This window comes from Bos taurus, chromosome 1, assembly GCF_002263795.3.
Source record: "Bos taurus isolate L1 Dominette 01449 registration number 42190680 breed Hereford chromosome 1, ARS-UCD2.0, whole genome shotgun sequence".
Classification (NCBI taxonomy): Eukaryota; Metazoa; Chordata; class Mammalia; order Artiodactyla; family Bovidae; genus Bos; species Bos taurus.
In genome coordinates, this window is record NC_037328.1 from 146,288,652 (window position 1) to 146,310,350 (window position 21,699).

General features: G+C 42.7%; 1 protein-coding gene across 1 annotated transcript in view; it reads left to right on the forward strand.

The window, feature by feature from the left end:
* The first annotated feature begins 11,209 nt into the window (after window positions 1–11,209).
* The window catches only part of PRMT2 (protein arginine methyltransferase 2), a 45,197-nt gene continuing 34,707 nt past the window's right edge, over window positions 11,210–21,699 (forward strand). The window contains exon 1 of the mRNA XM_059875037.1: window positions 11,210–11,328. The gene's annotated coding sequence lies outside the window, so the exon portion shown is untranslated. The remainder of the gene's footprint in view (window positions 11,329–21,699) is intronic.

Here is a 21,699-nt window from a genome sequence, read left to right on the forward strand (position 1 = left end):
ATGCAGTACTTGGATGCAATCTCAAAAATGACAGAGTGATCTCGGTTCATTTCCAAAGCAAGCCATTCAATGTCACAGTAATCCAAGTCTATGCCCCAACCACTAATGCCAAAGAAGCTGAAGTTGAAGGGTTCTATGAAGACTTACAAGACCTTCTAGAACTAACACCAAAAAAAAGATGTCCTTTTCATCATAGGGGACTGGAATGCAAAAGTAGGAAATCAAGAGATACCTGGAGTAACAGTCAAGTTTGGGCATTGAGTACAAAATGAAGCAGGGCAAAGTTTAACAGAGTTTTGCCAAGAGAACACAGTGGTCATAACAAACACCCTCTTCCAACAATACAAGAAACAACTCTACACGTGAACATCACCAGATGGTCAATACCAATATCAGATTGATTATATTCTTTGCAGCCAAAGATGGAGAAGCTCTATACTGTCAGCAAAAACAAGACCCAGAGTTGACTGTGGCTCAGATCTTGAACTCCTTATTGCAAAATCCAGGCTTGAATCGAAGAAAGTAGGGAAAACCACTAGACCATTCAGGTACGACCTAAGTCAAATCCCTTATGATTGATTATACAGTTGAAGTGACAAATAGATTGAAGGAATTAGATCTGATGGAGTGCCTGAAGAACTATGGACAGAAGTTTGTGACATTGTATAGGAGGCAGTGATCAAGATCATCCCCAAGAAAAAGAAATGCAAAAAGGCAAAATGGTTGTCTGAGGAGGCCTTACAAATAGCTGAAGAAATAAGAAAAGCTAAAAACAATGAGAAAAGGAAGGATATACCCATCTGAATGTAGAGTTCCAAAGAATAGCAAGGAGAGATAAGAAAGCCTTCCTAAGTGATCAGTGCAAGAAAATAGAGGAAAACAACAGAATGAGAAAGACTAGAGATCTCTTCAAGAAAATTAGAGATCCCAAGGGAACATTTCATGCAAAGATGGGGACAATAAAGGACAGAAATGGTATGGACCTAACAGAAGCAGAAGATATTAAGAATGGGTGGCAAGAATACATGGAAGAACTGTATAGAAAGGATATTAATGACCCAGAAAATCACAATACTGTGATCACTCACCTAGAGCCAGATATTCTGGAGTCTGAAGTCAAGTGGACCTTAGGAAGCATCACTATGAAGAAAGCTAGTAGAGGTGATGGAATTCCAGCTGAGCTATTTCAAACCCTAAAAGATGATGCTGTGAAAGTGCTACACTCAATATGCCAGCAAATTTGGAAAACTCAGCAATGGCCACAGGACTGGAAAAGGTCAGTTTTATTTCCAATCTCAAAGAAAGGCAATGCCAAAGAATGTTCTAACTACCACACAATTACACTCATCTCACATGCTAACAAAGTAATGCTCAAAATTCTCCAAGCTAGGCTTCAACAAAACATGAACTGAGAACTTCCAGATGTTCTACCTGGATTTAGAAAAGGCAGAGGAACCAGAGATCAAATTGCCAACATCCAGTGGATCATAGAAAAAGCTAGAGAATTGCAGAAAACATCTCATTCTGCTTAATTGACTATTCCAAAGCCATTGACTGTGTAGATCACAATAAACCGTGAAGAATTCATCAAGAGATGGGAATACCAGACCATCTTACTAGCCTCCTGAGAAATCTGTATACAGGTCAAGAAGCAACAGTTAGAACTGGACTGCTTCCAAATTGGGAAAGGAGTTTGTTAAGGCTATATTGTCACCCTGCTTATTTAACTTCTATGCAGAGTACATCATGTGAAATGCCGGGCTGAATGAAGCACAAGCTGGAATCAAGATTGCCAGGAGAAATATCAATAACCTCAGATATGCAGATGACACCACCCTTATGGCAGAAAGCAAAGAGGAACTGAAGAGTCTCTTGATGAAAGTGAAAGAGAAGAGTGAAAATGTTGGCTTAAAACTCAGCATTCAGAAAATGAAGATCATGGCATCCAGTCCCATCTCTTCATGGCCAATAGATGGGGAAACAGCAGAAATAGCAATAGACTGCCTTTTCTTGGGCTCCAAAATCACTGCAGATAGTGACTGCAGCCATGAAATTAAAAGATGCTTGCTCCTTGAAAGAAAAGCTATGACAAACATAGACAGCATATTAAAAAGCAGAGACATTATTCCTTTGCCGACAAAGATCTGCCTAGTCAAAGCTATGGTTTTTCAATAGTCATGTGTGCGGATGGATGTGAGAGTTGAACCATAAAGAAAATGAATGCCGAAGAATTGATGCTTTTGAACTGTGGTGTTGGGGAAGACTCTTAAGAGCCCCTTGAACTGCAAAGAGGTCAAACCAGTCAATCCTAAAGGAAATCAGTCCTGAATATTCATTGGAATATTGAAGCTGAAGCTCCAAAACTTTGGCCACCTGATGCGAAGAACTGACTCATTGGAAAAGACCCTGATGCTGGGAAAGATTGAAGGCAGGAGGAGAAGGGGACGACAGAGGATGAGATGGTTGGATGGCATCACCAACTCGATGGACATGAGTTTCAGCAAGCCCCGGGAGTTGGTGATCAACAGGGAAGGCTGGTGTGCTGCAGTCCATGGGGTCACAAAGAGCTGGGTACGACTGAACAACTGAACTAACTGTCCAGCCCTTCTCCCCTCTGTGAAGTTTGGAGTGGGGCTTACATTCCAACCTCCAGTCTCAGTGGTCTCCTCAGGCAACCAGCCCCATCCTGAAGCTCTCCAAGGGCCCAGAGTCACCTCTTTAGCATCATCTCAGGTATGCTTGATAGGGCCTATTATGAAGATCTTCCTCTCACTCCTGCCACTCCGGGAATTATGGGGGTGATAGGAGTTCTGTGCCAGGAACCAACGTGTGCATGCTAAGTCACTTCAGTTGTGTCTGACTCTTGTGACCCAATGGACCAGAGCCAGCCAGGCTCTTCTGTCCATGGGATTCTCCAGGCAAGCATATTGGAGTGGGTTGCCATGTTCTTCTCCAGGGAATCTTCCCAACCCAGGGATCAAACCTGAGTCTCTTATGTTTCCTACATTGGCAGGCAGATTCTTTACCACAGGACCACCTGGGAAGCCCAGAGACAAAAACCAAATACATATTTCTTGTTATATTACAATTTCACACAATGTAATGATATTTTGTAAATATAAACAGCCTATCTGTAAAAGGAATATGTACTATTGCCCAAGTAGTAAAAAAATAATCTTAGGGAGTCAGAGTACCAACAGGGCTGGCTATTGGATTGCCACCACCTCAGGTGTTTTCTGGAAGGTGGAGACCAAGGGGCTGGGTGTTGGCCTGGAAGGAAGGTGTTTATTGTGAATAACACTGAAGCAACTCACCTGTCTTTGGTGTCTCTGTAGTCCAGAGCTGTCTGCTTGACTAGTGGTCATGGCATTGCTGAGAAATGTCTACAGAACTTCAGGGATAACTGGGAAGCAGTGAAGGATGCTCAGACCCTGCAGCATGTCCAGTGTCAAAGGCCCCCAAGTGACATATAGTGAGGCTTTGCTGGCCAAGGGAGGAGGGCTCCTGAGCAGGGGGCTCCAGCATCAGTCTTGGTAAGGAGAGGTGCTCCTCCTAGCCTATAGAATCCCAGTGGATGGAGATGCTGGTGGGTCAACAGGACTCTCTAGGATGTACAAAGCTCCTTCCAGCTTCCTTGAGCTCAGCTTTCATCCACCCAGCAAACCCTTAGCAACAATTAATTCAGTAACCAGCTCTAAGTCTAGCTGAATTGGCTTGGGGGAAGGAAGAGTTGTTCTGGCTGGAGTTTTCCAGGGGGAAAGGCCTGGGCAGCAACATTGTTCTCTTGCATAAAGGACAGTGCCATCCGCCACCAAGCTGCTCACGAGGTGGGTCAGAGCTACCCATGTCCACAGGGAGAAAAGGATGCCTGTGTTCCAGAGGGATGTGGGAGAGGGACAAAAGGCTTCTGTTGTAACAAATGCAAGTGTCAGGAGAGGAGAATTCATTGCTCCCGAGAAAGCTGCTCCCACCAGCAGCTTTGGGGCTGGAGTCGAGCCGGGTTCAAGTCCAGTCTCTGTGGGCAGAACTCTGGCAACTGACTTGACCTCCCTCAGCCTCAGTAAGAGGGGAAATTTGTGTGTGTGTATATAGTGCGCTGTGCCTAATGCGCCCAGATAACGGTCACTATCATCATGCAAGTTACTATTCTCACCCATCAAAGGAACCTGCAACTGTCGGGTGAGCTCCTGGTACAGAAGGAAGACCAAGCAAAGCAAAGAACAGCAAAGAGGAGAAGAGCAGAGGCTTCTTTCTGAGCCAGATAACTGGAGCCAAAAGTGCAGAATCAGCTCACTGGCTAACTTAGAAAACCTTGAGTCCAGGAGGCCCCAATCTGGCCAATTGTGATAGAGCATCTGTATTTTATGGGTATCATGTTTTATTATTTTTACACCACATCAAATTCCATGAATCCATTTAGTTTCTAACCAGTCGCTCCAAAGTCAGAGTCCCTCCCAGAAGGGCAGGCACAGCGTGAGCAGAGCTGGCAGCCGCCATGGTGTTGGCCTTGCTCTGGGTCCATGGCGACAGCAGGGTCCAGCTCGAGACAAGAGAGCTTTTGTTTTGAGAAGGTGCTGGGGTTGGTGCGCAGCAGCACGCCCCACACGAAGCTGCTTCCTCAGTCCATTTTATGCGTGTGGTTTGTTTCCCTGGAATCGAGTCCAGGGATGTGAGAGCAAGTGACCAATGCCGGGAAGGCACCCGAGGAGGCTCGCCAGCGCGTCCCTGGCAGAACTCGGCACAAGTATTCATCTGAATATGCTTTGTATCATTTTTAAGGACTCAGAAATTTGCCGTTGTGAAATAAAATTCATATATGTGGCAAGACAAGAAAAATGTAAACACGAAGATTCTTCTCTGCCCGTTGGCCTCCCCTCCCCTGCACTGAGCATCTTGTACCCACACTAGGCGTGGAGCAGACCACCCCCCATAGGCAGGGACCCCTGCCAACCTTAAGCAGCATTACGCTCCCAGCACCAAGACAAATCCTTAAAGGCAACATTCCTCCTTGAATTATAAAGGGTCACAGGACCCACACGATGGTGCTTAAATCTGATTTATATAAACTGTCAACAATATGTCTTTTTAACGTACAGCCTCAATCTCACAAACCTTATATAAACTGTGTCTTGACTTCTAATGGGCAGACTTTCTGTGATGCTCTTCCCAGGTTATAATCCTCAAATTTGGCTTGAATAAAAAATTCCCATTCCTTCTTAGAATAGTTTTTTTATTCAGAAAAAACAACTGAATAGTTTTTCATTGATGCCATAAAAACTCATCAGGTTTAAGTTTAAAGAAATCACTAGATTAGCCTCCTTGTTTTCTTTTTTTTACTCAATGGTAACGTTTTGTTTAATTGCTCTGTAAGCACCGCTCGTTTTACAGCCTTGTCCCACGTGGGCCCAGCTCAGCACGCAGCATTCAAGTGCATGAAGCCAAGTGAGCCACAGCGGAACCCACTCAATCGATGGCTAAAATTAGTCAGTAGTGAGGGTTCCTACACCTTGTTTTCAAAACAACTATGTGGACCTGAACCCTCTCCAACAACAATGATCCAGGAGGTGGAATGAGTCAAATTATACAAAGACTTAAATAAAAATTTACCAACTAAAACAGAGAATATTAAAGATCAGTTCAGTTCAGTCACTCAGTCGTGTCCGACTCTTTGCGACCCCATGAATCGCAGCACGCCAGGCCTCCCTGTCCATCACCAACTCCCAGAGTTCACTCAGACTCACGTCCATCGAGTCAGTGATGCCATCCAGCCATCTCATCCTCTGTCATCCCCTTCTCCTCCTGCCCCCAATCCCTCCCAGCATCAGAGTCTTTTCCAATGAGTCAACTCTTCGCATGAGGTGGCCAAAGTACTAGAGTTTCAGCTTTAGCATCATTCCTTCCAAAGAAGGTTTAAATCCAGCAGTCTAATTCCTAGCAGTTTTCCTACTGTGGGACAATAATATTTTTTGCTTTTTAAAAAACAAACCAAGTTTGGAACTTCCCTGGCAGTCCAGTGGCTGAGACTCCATGCTTCCAGTTCAGGGGCCATGCTTCGATCCCTGGTCAGGGGACTAAAATCCCATGAGCTGCTTGCAGTGTGGCCAAAAAGATTAAAAACAAAGTTAAAGACGTTGTAAATAGTTGGCCTGATATTTAAAATTTTAGTATAAATGAAATAGATCCACAGGTATATTTCTTATTTAATAGTACAATTGAGGGCTAATGTAAATATAAATGTAAAGAGTATGTAAATAAAATCATAAGAGGAATAAACTATTTTGGGAAATTAAAACAATGTAGCCTCCACAATAAAGTCAAGTAAATTGATACAGTTCCTAGGATGTGTGTATTATCCACCAGCAAGGTGGTCTCAAGACAGTCAGCCCCTCACATGGGGATGGCCTTTCTCCAGAACCACTGGAAGTTTTGACTGTTTTGACCTCATCTCAGAAGTCATGTAGGGTCTCTGTCATCATTTCCCACTCGTTATCGGCAGGTGGAGGCTAGCTGCCCTCACAAGCAGGGGACGGAGTGGTGGCAAGCCCACACCGGACAACAGGGTGTGGGAAGGGAGGCACTGTCAGGGCCAACTTTGGACAAAGCACTCTGCCCTCCAGCCAAACCACAGAGACACGCACAGTAACCCCCCAGACCCGCAGGGCTCACCCCACTGCTCGCCAGAGCCCCAGGAGTTGGGCCAGTGTGCTGAGCCTCCTCAGACGCGATTCCTCAGAAAAGTGGCTTGAGGATTCAAAGCATGTGACCTAAAGAGACAAGTTATCTGACCCAGTCCTCTTGCCCTGCGTCCAGTGGTGGAATGGGTTAGGAGAACCCTAATGAGATAGTCCAGTCTGAAGAGGAAATGGGAGGCCCGGCATGCACAGCAGCCCCTCGTCAGGCTCTACAGTGGCTGGGCATGACCCCCACCTCTCCACTTCGCCCCCTTTCCACCTCTCAGCCATTTTTCCTGTTCCATGAAAAGCAGTCCATGTTTGAAGCTGCTGCCTGGCTGACGAAAGTTCAGGGTCCAAATGCTGCTTTCTGTCTTGTGCTCTCTCTGGTTCTTTCAGTGCAAGCTGCTATTGATTCTGCCAGTTCTGTTGTCTGAATAACTGTGGGTTTTCTACAGAGTTCATTGACGTTCACAGCACTTGACAAAACCTAAACCCGAATCTGTTTGAAACGGGCCCATCTCTAATTGGCCCTCATGCAGCTTCTGCAACCAGTGCCCTCAGGTTTGAAAGGCGATTGATACGACAGCATCTGAGGGGCCCATGTACAAAGTCCACAGAAAGCTTTTGCTCACAAAACCAACTGAACTATTGCGGAGTCTTTGAGGGCTTCACAATGCCATCTCATCTTGTCCCCGCTCTGAGGCCACTCTTCCCCAACAGCCCGTGGAGTCAGCCTTTGCCCTGAACCTGCTCGTTCTTCGAGAATCTTCTTCTGGGAGAGAAGGGGCATAAGAAATAGTTCCATTTTTGAGCCAGCCATGGTCCTTTGTAGCTCTTTTAAGTTCTGTTTGGAAATTGGATTATCCTCCTCTAGCTCCTCTCTTCCAGACCGTTCTTAGACACATAGCGAGGAGACCCGGCTGACACTCTGATGCTGCTGGGAAGCCACTTCAGCAGACCGGAAGTCCACTTCCACACAGGTCACCCTGGGACCCAGTTCCCATGGCTGAATAACGAAGACTCTTTCCTCCTCTTCTGGTACATTGCTTTGATTTCCTTGCCTTGGCCCCTAGGTGTGCAAGCCTCCTGCTTCTGTCTGGTTTCACACTAGGGCTGCAGGCTCTAGGCTCTTGTTTTGGCAGCACCCACAATGCAGCACCAAACTCTGCCCCGGTTCCCAGTGCTGTGTAGGAAGCCACCAGCGGACGGTGTAAAACGCTCACCCTCTTCCTTATTCTCACCAGGCGCACTATCAGGGAGCAGGGACCCATCTTGCTTCAGCTCCATGATGTCCGGGCCGCAGCTGAGAAACCTGGAACAGTGGGATACCTCAAACAGTGGTAGTGGGTGACCCAGGACCCTCTCAATCGCATGTCTGGCACCTGTATGGGTTCCCAAGTGGACTTTCACAGCGACTGGGTCCTGAGAGCAGGCGTTTCGGCAGAACCAGAGGGCACTGCACAGCCTCTCGTGAGCTGGCCTCAGAGGTCACTGCTGGTCTCCTGTTCTATTGGTTAAAGCCCACCCAGATTCAGGCAGAGGGAATGTTATGGGAAGAGTGTCAAAGAATTCACAGTCATTAAAAACCCACGGTTCATCCTCTAGCCGTACATCACCTGCAAACAGTGGAGGGTGCACATCTTTTTTAAAGACGTTGAAAGATTACTTTCAATGGAAGTGTCTTTTACATAGTGTGGTTTACATGGTATGCTGCATACTTTTTTTTTTTTTTTCGGATCAAGGTTATTTTTTATTGCACATTTACTACACACATTTTTATCCATTTAAAGATACAGAACACTCCAGTGTCCCAGAAGACTCCTTCACAGCATCCCCTTCACAGTGTCTATCTCAGGCACGCATGCAGTTTTCAGGGGAGGAACACAAGCCTATGAGTGGGACTGTTGAATTGCAGGGTAGGCATAGGTCTAACTTTCCCAGAAACTGCCAGTTTCTAACTTAATTGTACCAGTTTGTATCCCACTTTCTCCCCAACAACTTGTAACTCCAGTCCCCAAAATACCAACACTTCAGGATTTTCAGTCTTTTAACCGTTCTAATGGGAGTGTGGTGACAGCTCACTGTGATTTTAATTAGCATTCCTTGATGTGTCTATGAGCTTTTGTTGTATATGCTAAACAGTCCCAAAGTTGAATCATTGACTTAGCTCACGATTCTGCATACTGGCTGTTAGGGATTTATTCAGCAGGGTTTTCAGGAGGGCCTCCCCTGCACTCATTCCATCTCCAGTCACTACCGGCCACCAGGTGGCTTTGGTTCTGGAGGTGACTGGTTGTCAAACGTGTGTGTGTGCTGTGCATGTATATGTGTGTGCCTGTGCATGTGTGTGAGGCAGCCATCTATCTCTGCTCAGCCACCTCTTCACCTGGTGGTACAGGTTTCAAGACCATGAGACTGGAAACTGTGGCTTCTGGAATCCTAACCTTGGAAATTGTACAAGGTCACTTTTCAACTTCTGTGGATATATTTATTGCAAGGCCAGCCCAGATTCAGGGGGTCCACTTCTTGCTGGGAAGCCTGCAGAGTACTGTGGGCATTTGGTGGTAAAAACTAAAGAAAAATCTTGTCTAAAGCAAGTCAGGAAGCCCAGGATGGGGAGCTCTCATGCCTCGCAGCTCAGCTCCCATTCCCAGACAGGAAGCTGACTTCACTAACCACAGGAGAAGGAGAATTTCCTCCCTGCCTGGCAGCAGCTGGGCAATGAGCAGCCGTTATCCCAGAGCCTCCCTTCCCTCCCATGCACTTTTCCTTTACAGGAGCCCTTCCAGCTCCCCCTTTGGTCTGTGAAGTGACCTTCTTCTCCCTGTTCTCTGGACTTGCCTATGGTTTGCCATAACCTGCACGTCCTGAATTGCAATTCTGCTGCTATTTCTGAATAAGTCTGTTTTACTGGTAAGATAACTGGCTGTTTTATTTTTCAGGGTGGCATTTGCAGTGTCACACACTTAGCTTTTTTTTAAAAACTATTTTATAGTAAATAGTTCTAGAAATGAACTATTTACATTTCTAAACACAGAGCATTTGCTCGCCCATTCCAGGAAGCTCCCTCCCCTAAAAGTCTCATCCAGTTGTGGCATAAAGCTTGAAGCTCAGGACCTCATGATTCATGATTTCCATCAGGTCTAGTAGCCACTGGGGAGCAGTAGCTCTTCTAGTTTCAGGCACTTGTGAGTTGGGAAGACGAGGAGTCTGAATTTCCTGCCAGACCCAGCACACGCTGCTGAGATGGGAGCGACAAACAGGACGCTCCCAGGCATGCAGGGGTGGTGCACAAGGCCCCTGTCCTCACCTACCGCCCTCAGTCCTGAAATCACAGGGCAGTGTTCCCAGGTCCATGGTCTAGGAGTCAGTGCATTTGGATTAGTGCCTGGTTCTGCTCCTTGGGCTTCCCTGATAGCTCAGGGAAGAATCCACCTGCAGTGCGGGAGTTGCTAAGTCACTTCAGTCGTGTCTGACTCTGTGCTGCCCCATAGGTGGCAGCCCACCAGGCTCCCCCGTCCCTGGGATTCTCCAGGCAAGAACACTGGAGTGGGTTGCCATTTCCTTCTCCAATGCATGAAAGTGAAAAGTGAAAGTGAAGTCGCTCAGTCGTGTTTGACTGCTAGCGATCCCATGGACTGTAGCCTACCAGGCTCCTTGGTCCATGGGATTTTCCAGGCAAGAGTACTGGAGTGGGGTGCCATTGCCTTCTCCTGCAATTCGGGAGACCTGGGTTCAATCCCTGGGTTGGGAAGATCTCCTGGAGAAGGGACGGGCTACCCTCTCCAGTATTCTGGTCTGGAGAATTCAATGGACTGTATAGTCCATGGGGTCGCAAAGAGTCAGACATGACTGAGCGACTTTCATTTTCACTTTTCTGCTCCTTTCAGGCAGCTGCCATCTCAAGACCCTGCTGCTCCCTGGAATGGCCTGCAGGCCCCTGTCCTTCCTTTTCTGCAAGAACTGGCTCCTCAGCATGGAGGAGTTGGGGTCCACAGCAGCCTTGTTTCACATTGAACGATCTCGGTCCCTTTTGGTTCAAGCAGGTGGTGCTCTCACGGAAGTAAATTTTGTGAGCGCTGTTCATTGTGTGAACACGTCACAGTTTGTATCTCCAGTCTCCTGGTCACTGACACTTGGCATGGTACCAACATTTTTGTCATAAAGCTGCTATCAACATTCTTGGGCAAGGCATCTTTTAACACGTTTTTTCATTTCTTTTGGACAAAGGCTGTGGGGTCTTTTCTGGGTCCTCCAGGTTCATCCATGTTGCTGCAAATGACAGTATTTCCTTCTTTTGATGTATATCACAGCCTCTTTAGCCACTCACCTGCTGATGCATATTTAGGTTGTTTCCATGTCTTGGCTATTGTGAATAGCGCTGCTCTGAACAATGACCTGCACGTATCTTTTTAAATTGCTGTTTGTTTTGGATATATCTCCAGGAGTGGAATTGCTGGATCACATGGCATCTTTATTTTTAGTTTCCTGAGATACCCTTCTCCACAGTGGCTGCACCGGTTTACACTCCTACCAACAGCTTACACAACTGAAGCGACTTAGCAGCAGCAGCAGCTTACAAGAGTTCCTTTTCTGCGGCACCCTTGCCAACATGTGTTACTTGCAGACTTTTTGATGATGACCATTCAACCAGGTGAGAGGTGATAATCTCATTGTGGTTTTAATTTGCATTTCCCTGATGATTAGCAGTGTTGAACAACTTTTCATGTGCCTGTTGGCCATCTGCATTTCCTCTTTGAAAAAAATGTCTGTTCAGTTTTTCTGTGCATTTTAAAATCAGATTATTTTTTTGATGTTGAGTTGTATGAGCTGTTTATATATGTTGGATAGTATTTGCAAATATTTTATCCTATCAGCAGGTTGTCTTTTTCTGGTTTGCGTATTCTTAATTGTCTATTTCGATGAGAAGGGCTTTAACTTTTGATTGTCTGATACAGCTGTCAGCAATCTATGGTCAGTCAGCCCTTTGCCTGGATTTGTAAATAGAAGTTTTATTGAAACACAGGTGTGTACATTCATTTCTGCATTGTCCAAGCTGTTCATGCTACGACCAACAACAAGGTCAAGTGATTCTAGCTGAGGCTGCCTGCAAAGCTTTAGAATATTTACCATCTGGACTGCCCTTTACAGAAATGTTTGCTGACCACTGGTCTAATTTACCAATATTTAACTTTATTGTTAGTGGTTTTTATGTCTGAGGAATCTTTGCTGCTTCTAGTTTTGAAGTTTTGTATTTAGATGTGTGATCCATTCCAAATAAGCTTTTATGTCTTTTGTGAGGCAGGCAAATACGTTCATGTTCTTGCAGCCCACCTTTTGAAAAGACTCTTCAACCCAAGGAGGTGCTTGGGCACCTTGGTTGGAAATCAATGACTGTAAAAGTCTGAGTCTACTCCTGGATTTTCTTTTCTGTTCCATTGATCTCTTTATCATTTTGCCAGTTCCACACTATCTTGATTGCTGTATCTGTATAAAAATTCTTGAAGAATTGTGGAGAATTGACTTCTTAAATATATTGAATTTCCAATATGTGAACATGGAATCTCCCTTCACTTCTTTAGATCTTTCAATGATTTTCTCAGCATTAAAAATTAGTTGTAGTATAAAACCTTTCACTCTGTCTTTCACTCAGCTTAAAACTAAATATTAAAAAAACAAAGATTATGGCATCCGGCCCCATTACTTGATAGTAAATAGACAGGAAAAAAGTGGAAGTAGGGATAGATTTCCTCTTCTTGGGCTCTAAAATCACTGTGGATGGTGACTGCACCCATGAAATCAGAAGACGATTGGTTCATGGCAGGAAAGGTATGACAAATCTAGACAGTGTGTTGAAAAGCAGAGACATTACTCTGCTGACAAATGTCCAGATAGTCAAGGCTATGGCCTATCCAAGTGGTTACACATGGTTGTGAGAGCTGGATTGTAAAGAAGGCGGAACACCAAAGAACTGATGCCTTCGAACTGTGGTGCTGGAGAGGACTCCTCAAAGTCCCCTGGACTGCAAGGAGATCACACCAGTCAATCTTAAGGGAGATCAACCCCGAATACTCATTGGAAGGACTGATGCTGAAGCTGAAGCTCCAGTATTTTGGTCATCTGAAGCGAACAGCCAACTCATTGGAACAGTCTCTGATTCTGGTGGAAGATTGAGGGCAGAAGGAGAAGAGGGTATCAGAGGATGAAATGGCTGGATGGCATCACCAATGCAGTGGACATGAGCTTGGGCAAACTTCAGGAGATGGTGAGAGACAGGGAGGTCTGGTGTGCTGCTAGTCCATGGGTTGCAAAGAGTCAGATGCAACTGGGCGACTGAACATAAAGCCTTGCACATATTTTTGTTAAAATTATTCGTAAACATTTTATCTTGATGCTTATATCGGTCAGTCTCAGCCTATCTGTAGCAATGCTATCAGCTAGAGATGCCTGGGGGCCCTCTCTGGACCCATCCTATTTGCTCCCACAGATGTTTTTCAAGGTCTTGCCAAGGTTGGACTAGCCCTGTGGTTATCATTGGGATTTTAAGAAGCACCTCAGCAACCATCATTAAGGAGCTTTGAAAAGACACGTTTTGTTACTCACAGGTCCTGGAAGGTACAGATTGCCCAGGGCACACAGTCAGGTCTCAATATGCTGTGCGGGGGAGGGGAAGTGGAGATATAGAGCTCTCTGGGGTTCTGCCTTTATTGGGGTGGAGGGTAGGGTCTAGAGTTTTTCTGGCTCACTCTCTATTGGTGAATTTAAAATATAAGAGAGGGAATGAAGGGACAGGACGGAAAAAGCAAACCATCAAAGGGTCAATTATCTAGGTCAACTGGTGCTTCCTAAAAAGGGGAAGTTCGTGGATGATCTGGCTCTTCATCTAGTTATGTGGCTGGTAATGTGCTTATCTGAGATGGCTGTCTTTGAAGCAGATGCCTCAGCCATAGAAAGCTTAATGTCAGTCCCTTGCATTGTATTCAAAAGCTAATTGTCAGGTGCTTGCATTAGGGGGGTGTGTGTGTGTGTGTCCTCATGCTCAGCTATGTCTGACTCTTGGGGACCCCAGGGACTGTAGCCTCCCAGGCAAGACTGCTGGAGTGGGCTGCCGTTTCCTACTCCAGGGGATCTTCCGAACCCAGGGATCAAACCTGCATCTCCTGCATTGTCAAGCAGATTCTTTACCACTGAGCCACCAGGGAAGCCCAAAAAGGAATGCTATTTTTTTTTAATTTATTTATTTTTTACTGAAGGATAATTGCTTTACAGAATTTTGTTGTTTTCTATCAAACCTCAACATGGATCAGCCATAGATATACATAGATCCCCTCTCTTTTGAAACTGCCTGCCATCTCCCTCCCCATCCTACCCCTCTAGGTTGTTACAGAGCCCTTATTTGAGTTTCTGGAGACATACAGCAAATTCCTGTAGGCTATCTATTTTGCATATGGTAAGTTTCCATGTTGGAGAAGGCAATGGCACCCCACTCCAGTACTCTTGTCTGGAAAATCCCATGGATGGAAGAGCCTGGTAGGCTGCAGTCCATGGGGTCGCTAAGAGTTGGACACAACTGAGTGACTTCACTTTCACTTTTCACTTTCATGCATTGGAGAAGGAAATGGCAACCCACTCCAGTGTTCTTGCCTGGAGAATCCCAGGGATGGGGGAGCCTGGTGGGCTGCCGTCTATGGGGTTGCACAGAGTCGGACATGACTGAAGCGACTTAGCAGCAGCAGCAGCAGCAAGTTTCCATGTTACTCCTTCCATACATCTCACCCTCTCCTCCCCTCTCCCCATGTCCATAAGTCTATTCTCTATGTCTGTTTCTTCATGCTGCCTTGTAAATAAATTCTTCAGTACCATTTTTCTAGATTCTGTATATATGCATTAGAATACGATATTTATCTTTCTTGTTCTGACTTACTTCACTCTGTATAATAGGTTCTAGGTTCATCCACCTCATTAGAACTGACTCAAGTGAGTTCCTTTTTATGGCTGAGTAATGTTCCATTTTGCATATGTACCACAGCTTCTTTATCCTTTCATCTGTCAATGGACATCTAGATTGCTTCCATGTTCTATCTACTGTAAATAGTGCTGCAATGAACAATGGTATATATGCATCTTTTTCAATTTTGGTTTCCTCAGGGTATATGCCTAGGAGTGGAATTGCTGGGTCATATGGTGGTTTTATTCCTAGTTTTTTAAGGAATCTCCATACCATCTTCCATAGTGGCTGTATCAATTTACATTCCCACTAAGAGTACAAGAGTGTTCCCTTTTCTCCACACCCTCTCCAGCATTTATTGTTTGTAGACTTTTTGATGATGGCCATTCTGACCCATGTGAGGTGATATCTCACTGTAGTTTTCATTTGCATTTATTTTTCTAATAATGAGCGATGTTGAGCATCTTTTCATGTGTTTGTTAGCCATCTGTATGTCTTCTTTGGAGAAATGTCCATTTAGGTCTTTTTCCCAGTTTTTGATTGGGTTGTTTGTTTTTCTGGTATTGAGTTGTATGAGCTGCTTGTAAATTTTGGAAATGAATCCTTTGTCAATTGTTTCATTTGTTATTATTTTCTCCCATTCTGAGGGTTGTCTTTTCACCTTGTTTATAGTTTCTTTTGTTGTGCAAAAGCTTTTAAGTTTAATAAGGTCCCACTTGTTTACTTTTGTTTTTATTTCCATTACTCTAGGAGGTGGGTCATAGAGAATCTTGCTTTGATTTACGTCATCAAGTGTTCTGCCTGTTTTCCTCTATGAGTTTTATAGTTTCTGGTCTTACATTTAGGTCTTTAATCCATTTTGAGTTTATCTTTGTGTATGGTGTTAGGAAGTGTTCTAATTTCATTCTTTTACATGTAGCTGTCCAGTTTTCTCAGCATCATTTATTGAAGAAGCTGCCTTTGCCCCATTGTACATTCTTGCCTTCTTTGTCAAAAATAAGGTACCCATAGGTGCATGGGTTTATTTCTGGACTTTCTATCTTGTTCCATTGGTCTATATTTCTGTTTTTATGCCAGTACCATACTGTCTTGATGACTGTAGCTTTGTAGTATAATCTGAAGTCAGGAAGGTTGATTCCTCCAGCTCTATTCTTCTTTCTCAAGACTGCTTTGGCTATTCGGAGTCTTTTGTGTTTCCATGTGAATTGTGAAATTTTTTGTTCTAGTTCTGTGAAAAATGCCATTGGTAATATGATAGGGATCACATTGAATCTGTAGATTGCATTTGGTAATATAGTCATTTTCACAGTATTGATTCTTCCTACCCAGGAACATGGAATATCTCTCCATCTGTTTATGCTGTCTTTGATTTCTTTCATTGCTAAGTTGCTTCAGTCGTGTCTGACTCTGTGCGACCCCATAGACGGCAGCCCACCAGGCTCCCCCGTCCCTGGGATTCTCCAGGCAAGAACACTGGAATGGGGTGCCATTTCCTTCTCCAATGCATGAAAGTGAAAAGTGAAAGTGAAGTCGCTCAGTCGTGTCCGACTCTTAGCAACCCAATGGACTGCAGCCCACCAGGCTCCTCGGTCCATGGGATTTGCCAGGCAAGTGTACTGGAGTGGGCTGCCATTGCCTTCTCCGTTTCTTTCATTAGTGTCTTATAATTTTCTGTGTACAGTTCTTTTGTCTCCTTAGGTAAGTTTATTCCTAGATATTTAATTATTTGTGTTGCAATGGTAAATGGGATTGATTCCTTAATTTCTCTTTCTGATTTTTCATTGTTAATATATAGAAATGCAAGTGATTTCTGTGTATTGATTTTGTATGCTGCAACTTTGCTAAATTCATTGATTAGCTCTAGTAATTTTTTGATACTGTCTTTAGGGTTTCTATGTACAGTATCATGTCATCTGCAAAGAGTGGAGCTTTACTTCTTCTTTTCTGATATGGATTCCTTTTGTTTCTTTTTCTTCTGTGATTGCTGTAGCTAAGACTTCCAGAAGTATGTTGAATAATAGTGGTGAAAGTGGACACCCTTGTCTTGTTCCTGATCTTAGGGGGAATGCTTTCAGTTTTTCACCATTGAGAATAATGTTTGCTGTAGGCTTATCATATATAGCCTTTGCTGTTAATCATAAATGGGTGCTGAGTTTTGTCAAAGGCTTTTTCTGCATCTATTGAGATTATCATATGTTTTTATTCTTCAATTTGTTAATATGGTGTATCACATTGATTGATTTGCATATTTTGAAGAATCCTTGCATCCCTGGAATAAACCCAACTTGACCATGGTGTATGAGCTTTTTGACGTGTTGTTGAATTCTGTTTGCTAAAATTTTGTTGAGGATTTTTGCATCTATGTTCATCAGTGATACTGGCCTGTAGTTTATTCTTTTTGGTGTGTTGTCTTTGTCTGGTTTTGGTATCAGGGTGATGGTGGCCTCGTAGAATGAGTTTGGAAGTGCTCCTTCCTCTGCAATTTTTTGAAAGAGTTTTAGAAGGATAGGCATTATCTCTTCTCTAAATGTTTGATAGAATTGTCCTGTGAAGCCATCTGGTCCTGGGCTTTTGTTTTGGGGGAGATTCTTGATCACAGCTTCAATTTCAGTGGTTGTAATTGGGTTGTTCATAATTTCTATTTCTTCCTGGTTCAGTCTTGGAAGATTGAACTTTTCTAAGAATCTGTCCATTTCTTCCAGGTTATCTATTTTATTGCCATACAGTTGCTCATAATAATCTCTTATAATCCTTTGTATTTCTGCATTGTCTGTTGTAACCTCTCCTTCTTCATTTCTAATTTTGTTGATTCAATTCTTCTTTTTTTCTTAATGAGTCTGGCTAGAGATTTGTCAAGTTTGTTTACCTTCTCAAAGAACCAGCTTTTAGTTTTATTAACTTTTACTACTGTTTCTTTCATTTCTTTTTCACTTATTTCTGCTCAGATCTTTATGATTTCTTTCCTTCTGCTAATTTTTTTTTGTTCTTCTTTTTCCAGTTGTTTTAGGTGTAAAGTTACGTTGTCTATTAGATGTTTTTCTTGTTTCTTGAGGTAGGATTGTATTGCTATAAACTTCCCTCTTAGAACTGCTTTTGCTGTATCCCGTAGGTTTTGAGTTGTGTTTTCATTGTCTTTGTTTCAAAAAAGAAATTTTTTGATTTCCCTTTTGATTTCTTCAGTAACCTGTTGGTTATTTAGAAACATGTTGTTTAATCTCCATGTGTTGGTGTTTCTTATAGTTTTTTTCTTATAATTGGTATCTAGTCTCACAGCATTGTGGTTGGAGAAGATGCTTGGTATGATTTCAATTTTCTTAAATTTGCTGAGGTTTGATTTGTGACCCAAGATGTGATCTATCCTGGAGAATACTCCATGTGCACTTGAGAAGAAGGTATATTCTTCTGCATTTGGATGGAATGTCCTGAAGATATCAATGAGATCCATCTCATTATATAAGACCTGTGTTTCCTTATTAATTTTCTGTTTTGATGATCTGTCCATTGGTGTGAGAGGGGTGTTAAAGTCTCCTACTATTATTGTGTTACTGTTAATTTCTCCTTTTATATCTGTTAGTGTTTGTCTTATGTATTGAGGTGCTCCTATATTGGGTGCATATTTACAATTGCTATGTCTTACTCTTGGATTGATCCCTTGATCATTATGTAGTGTCCTTCCTTATCTCTTGTAATATTCTTTAATGTAAGGTCTGTGTTGTCTGATACGAGGATTGCTACTCCAGCTTTCTTTCGCTTCCCATTTGCATGGAATATATTTTTCCATCTTCTCACTTTCAGTCTATATGTGTCTTTAGGTCTGAAGTGGGTTTCTTGTAGACAGCACATATAAGGGTCTTGTTTTTGTATCCTTTCAGCCAGTCTGTGTCTTTTGGTTGGAGCATTTAATCCATTTACATTGAAAGTAATTATTGATATATGTTCCTGTTGTCATTTTCTTAATTATTTGGGATTGATTTTGTAGATCTTTTTTCTTCTGTTGCATTTCTTGACTATATAAGTCTGTTTAACATTTGCTGTAAAGCTGTTTTGGTGGTACTGAATTCTCTTAACTTTTACTTGTCTAAAAGGTTTCTTATTTCTCCATCAATTTTGAATGAGATCCTTGCCAGGTACGGTAATCTTGGTTGTAGATTTTCCCCTTTCAGTACTTTAAATATATCCAGCCATTCCCTTTATAATATAATGTCATTAAGTCTGATTTTAGTGATTGGGTTTTTCATATATGGCTTTTTACAGATAGAAGATATTCTCTTTTTGCTGAGATAAAAAATCTTGATTGGGTGTTGAATTTTGTCAAATCCTTTATTTATTAAAGTAATCTATATGATTTTCCTTCTTTCTTTCTTCTGTTAAAATGATGAGTTACATTGGTTTCCAAGTGTTGGCCCAATTCTGTGTTGCTGGAAAAATTTTGCTTTTTAAGGGTTAGTCACTTCAGTCATGTCTAACTCTTTGTGACCCCATGGACTGTAACCCACCAGGCTTTTCTGTTCATGGGATTTCCCAGGCAATAATGCTGGAGTGGGTTGCCATTTCCTCCTCCAAGGGATCTTCCCAACCCAGGGATCAAATCTGGGTCTCCAGTATTGCAAGCAGATTCTTTACAATCTGAACCACCAAGGAAGCCCCAAATTCTGCTTTGGCAATAACATATTGCCATGCTGTTGGGTTCAGTTTGCTAATAAGTCTATCGGTCTGTAATTTTCTTTCCATGTATTTGTCACAAACTTTGACTGTGTGGATCACAACAAACTGTGGAAAATTCTGAAAGAGATGGGAATACCAGACCACTTGACCTGCCTCTTGAGAATTCTGTATGCAGGTCAGGAAGCAACAGTTAGAACTGGACATGGAACAACAGATTGGTTCCAAATAGGAAAAGGAGTACGTCAAGGCTGTATATTGTCACCCTGCTTATTTAACTTATACACAGAGTACATCATGAGAAATGCTGGGCTGGATGAAGCACAAGCTGGAATCAAGATTGCCAGGAGAAATATTAATAACTTCAGATATGTAGAAGATACCACCCTTATGGCAGAAAGCGAAGAAGAACTAAGGAGCCTCTTGATGAAAGTGAAAGAGGAGGGTGAAAAAGTTGGCTTAAAGCTCAACATTCAGAAAACTAAGATCATGGCACCCAGTCCCATCACTTCATGGCAAAGAGATAGGGAAACAGTGGAAACAGTAGTTGACTTTATTTTTCTGGGCTCCAAAATTACTGCAGATGGTGACTGCAGCCATGAAATTAAAAGATGCTTGCTCCTTGGAAGAAAAGTTATGACCAACCTAGACAGCATATTAAAAAGCAGAGACATTACTTTGCCAACAAATGTCCGTCTAGTCAAGGCTATGGTTTTTCCAGTAGTCATGTATAGATATGAGAGTTGGACTATAAAGAAAGCTGAGTGCTGAAGAATTGATGTTTTTGATCTGTGGTGTTGGAGAAGACTTTTGAGAGTCCCTTGGACTGCAAGGAGATCCAACCAGTCGATCCTAAAGGAAATCAGCTCTGGATATTCATTGGAAGGACTTATGTTGAAGCGGAAACTCCAATACTTTGGCCACCTGATGTGAAGAACTGACATTTGAAAAGACCCTGATGCTGGGAAAGATTGAAGGCAAGAGGAGAAGGGGACGACAGAGGATGAGATGGTTGGATGGCATCACCGACTCAATGAACGTGAGTTTGAGTAAACTCTGGGAGTTGGTGATGGACAGGGAGGCCTGGCGTGCTGCAGTCCATGGGGTTGCAAAGAGTCAGGCATGACTGAGCAACTGAAATGTATTTGTCACGTGTTTCTATATATTTGTGTTTGCCTCATAAAACAAACTGGGAAATGTCCATGCCCTATTTTCTTAAGATTTTGTTTAATACTGATGATGAGATAAATTCATGTTATGGCAAACCAAGAAAAAAAATTAAATGTAAACTTTTTGTCTGCCCATTGGGCCTCTTCCTTCCCCTAGAGGGTGTGCCGTGCATCTGCCTTGACCAGACCTCCTTGGAGACAACCTTCCTTCTTAATCTTGTGAAGGGACCTGATGACTCATTACTTACATTGTGCACGCAGATCTGGATGATTGTGTAAACTGTCAATATGTCACTTGATATATAAGCTTTTGTCTCAAAAACATTTATATCCTTTGACCTCTAATGGGGGAAACAATTCCCAGAAGTGGGAAAGAGTGTCTCCTGGGTTGTAATCCTCAGGTTGGCTCCAAAAAATTTCCCTTTCTTTTGCAGATTAACCATTGGTGTTATTTCTTATTGACAAGAAATAATTTTTTGTTGACATTGGTGTTTCTTGTCTATATACTTCATAGAATTCATCCATTAAACAGTTTGGGACAGGAATTTTCTTTGTTGGATTTTTTAAAATAAAATTTAAGGTCTAATTTATATAAATATATTTATATATACAAACATATATATATTTCAATTTTTCTCTTGAGTCAGTATTGTTAAGTTATGCTTTAAAGGATTTATCCATTTCATACAGGTTATCAGATGTATTGGCACAAAACTGGTCACAGTCTTCTATTTATCTTTTTAACATTGGTGTCATTGGGGTCACAGTCTTCTGTATATCTTTTTCATTTCTAATATTGATCGATCTTTTTTCTCTTGATAAATATTGCTAGGAATTTGTCAATTCTATAAATTGTTTTCTGAGAGCCAACTTTTGTCTTTATTAACGTTTTCAATTGTTTCCTCATCCATTAAATTTTTTATATCTAGTATATTCTTCTGTAACTTAATTTGGTTGTAATTTGCTTTTCTTTTCTACTTTTAGCTTAAGTTGGAAGTTTAGATCATGGATTAAATTTTTCTTTAATTCTAACATAAGCATTGAAAGCATCAATTTCTCTCCAAACTCTGCTTTATCTGCATCCCCCCACCTCAATTTTAATCTATGTGTCTTAGTCTGAGTGGACTGTTATAACAAAAAGACCATAAACTATGTGGCTTATAAACCATGAAATATTTGTTTCTCACAGTCGTGGAGGCTGAAAGTCCAAGATGAAGGCACCCCCTTCCCGGGTCTGGTGAGGGCT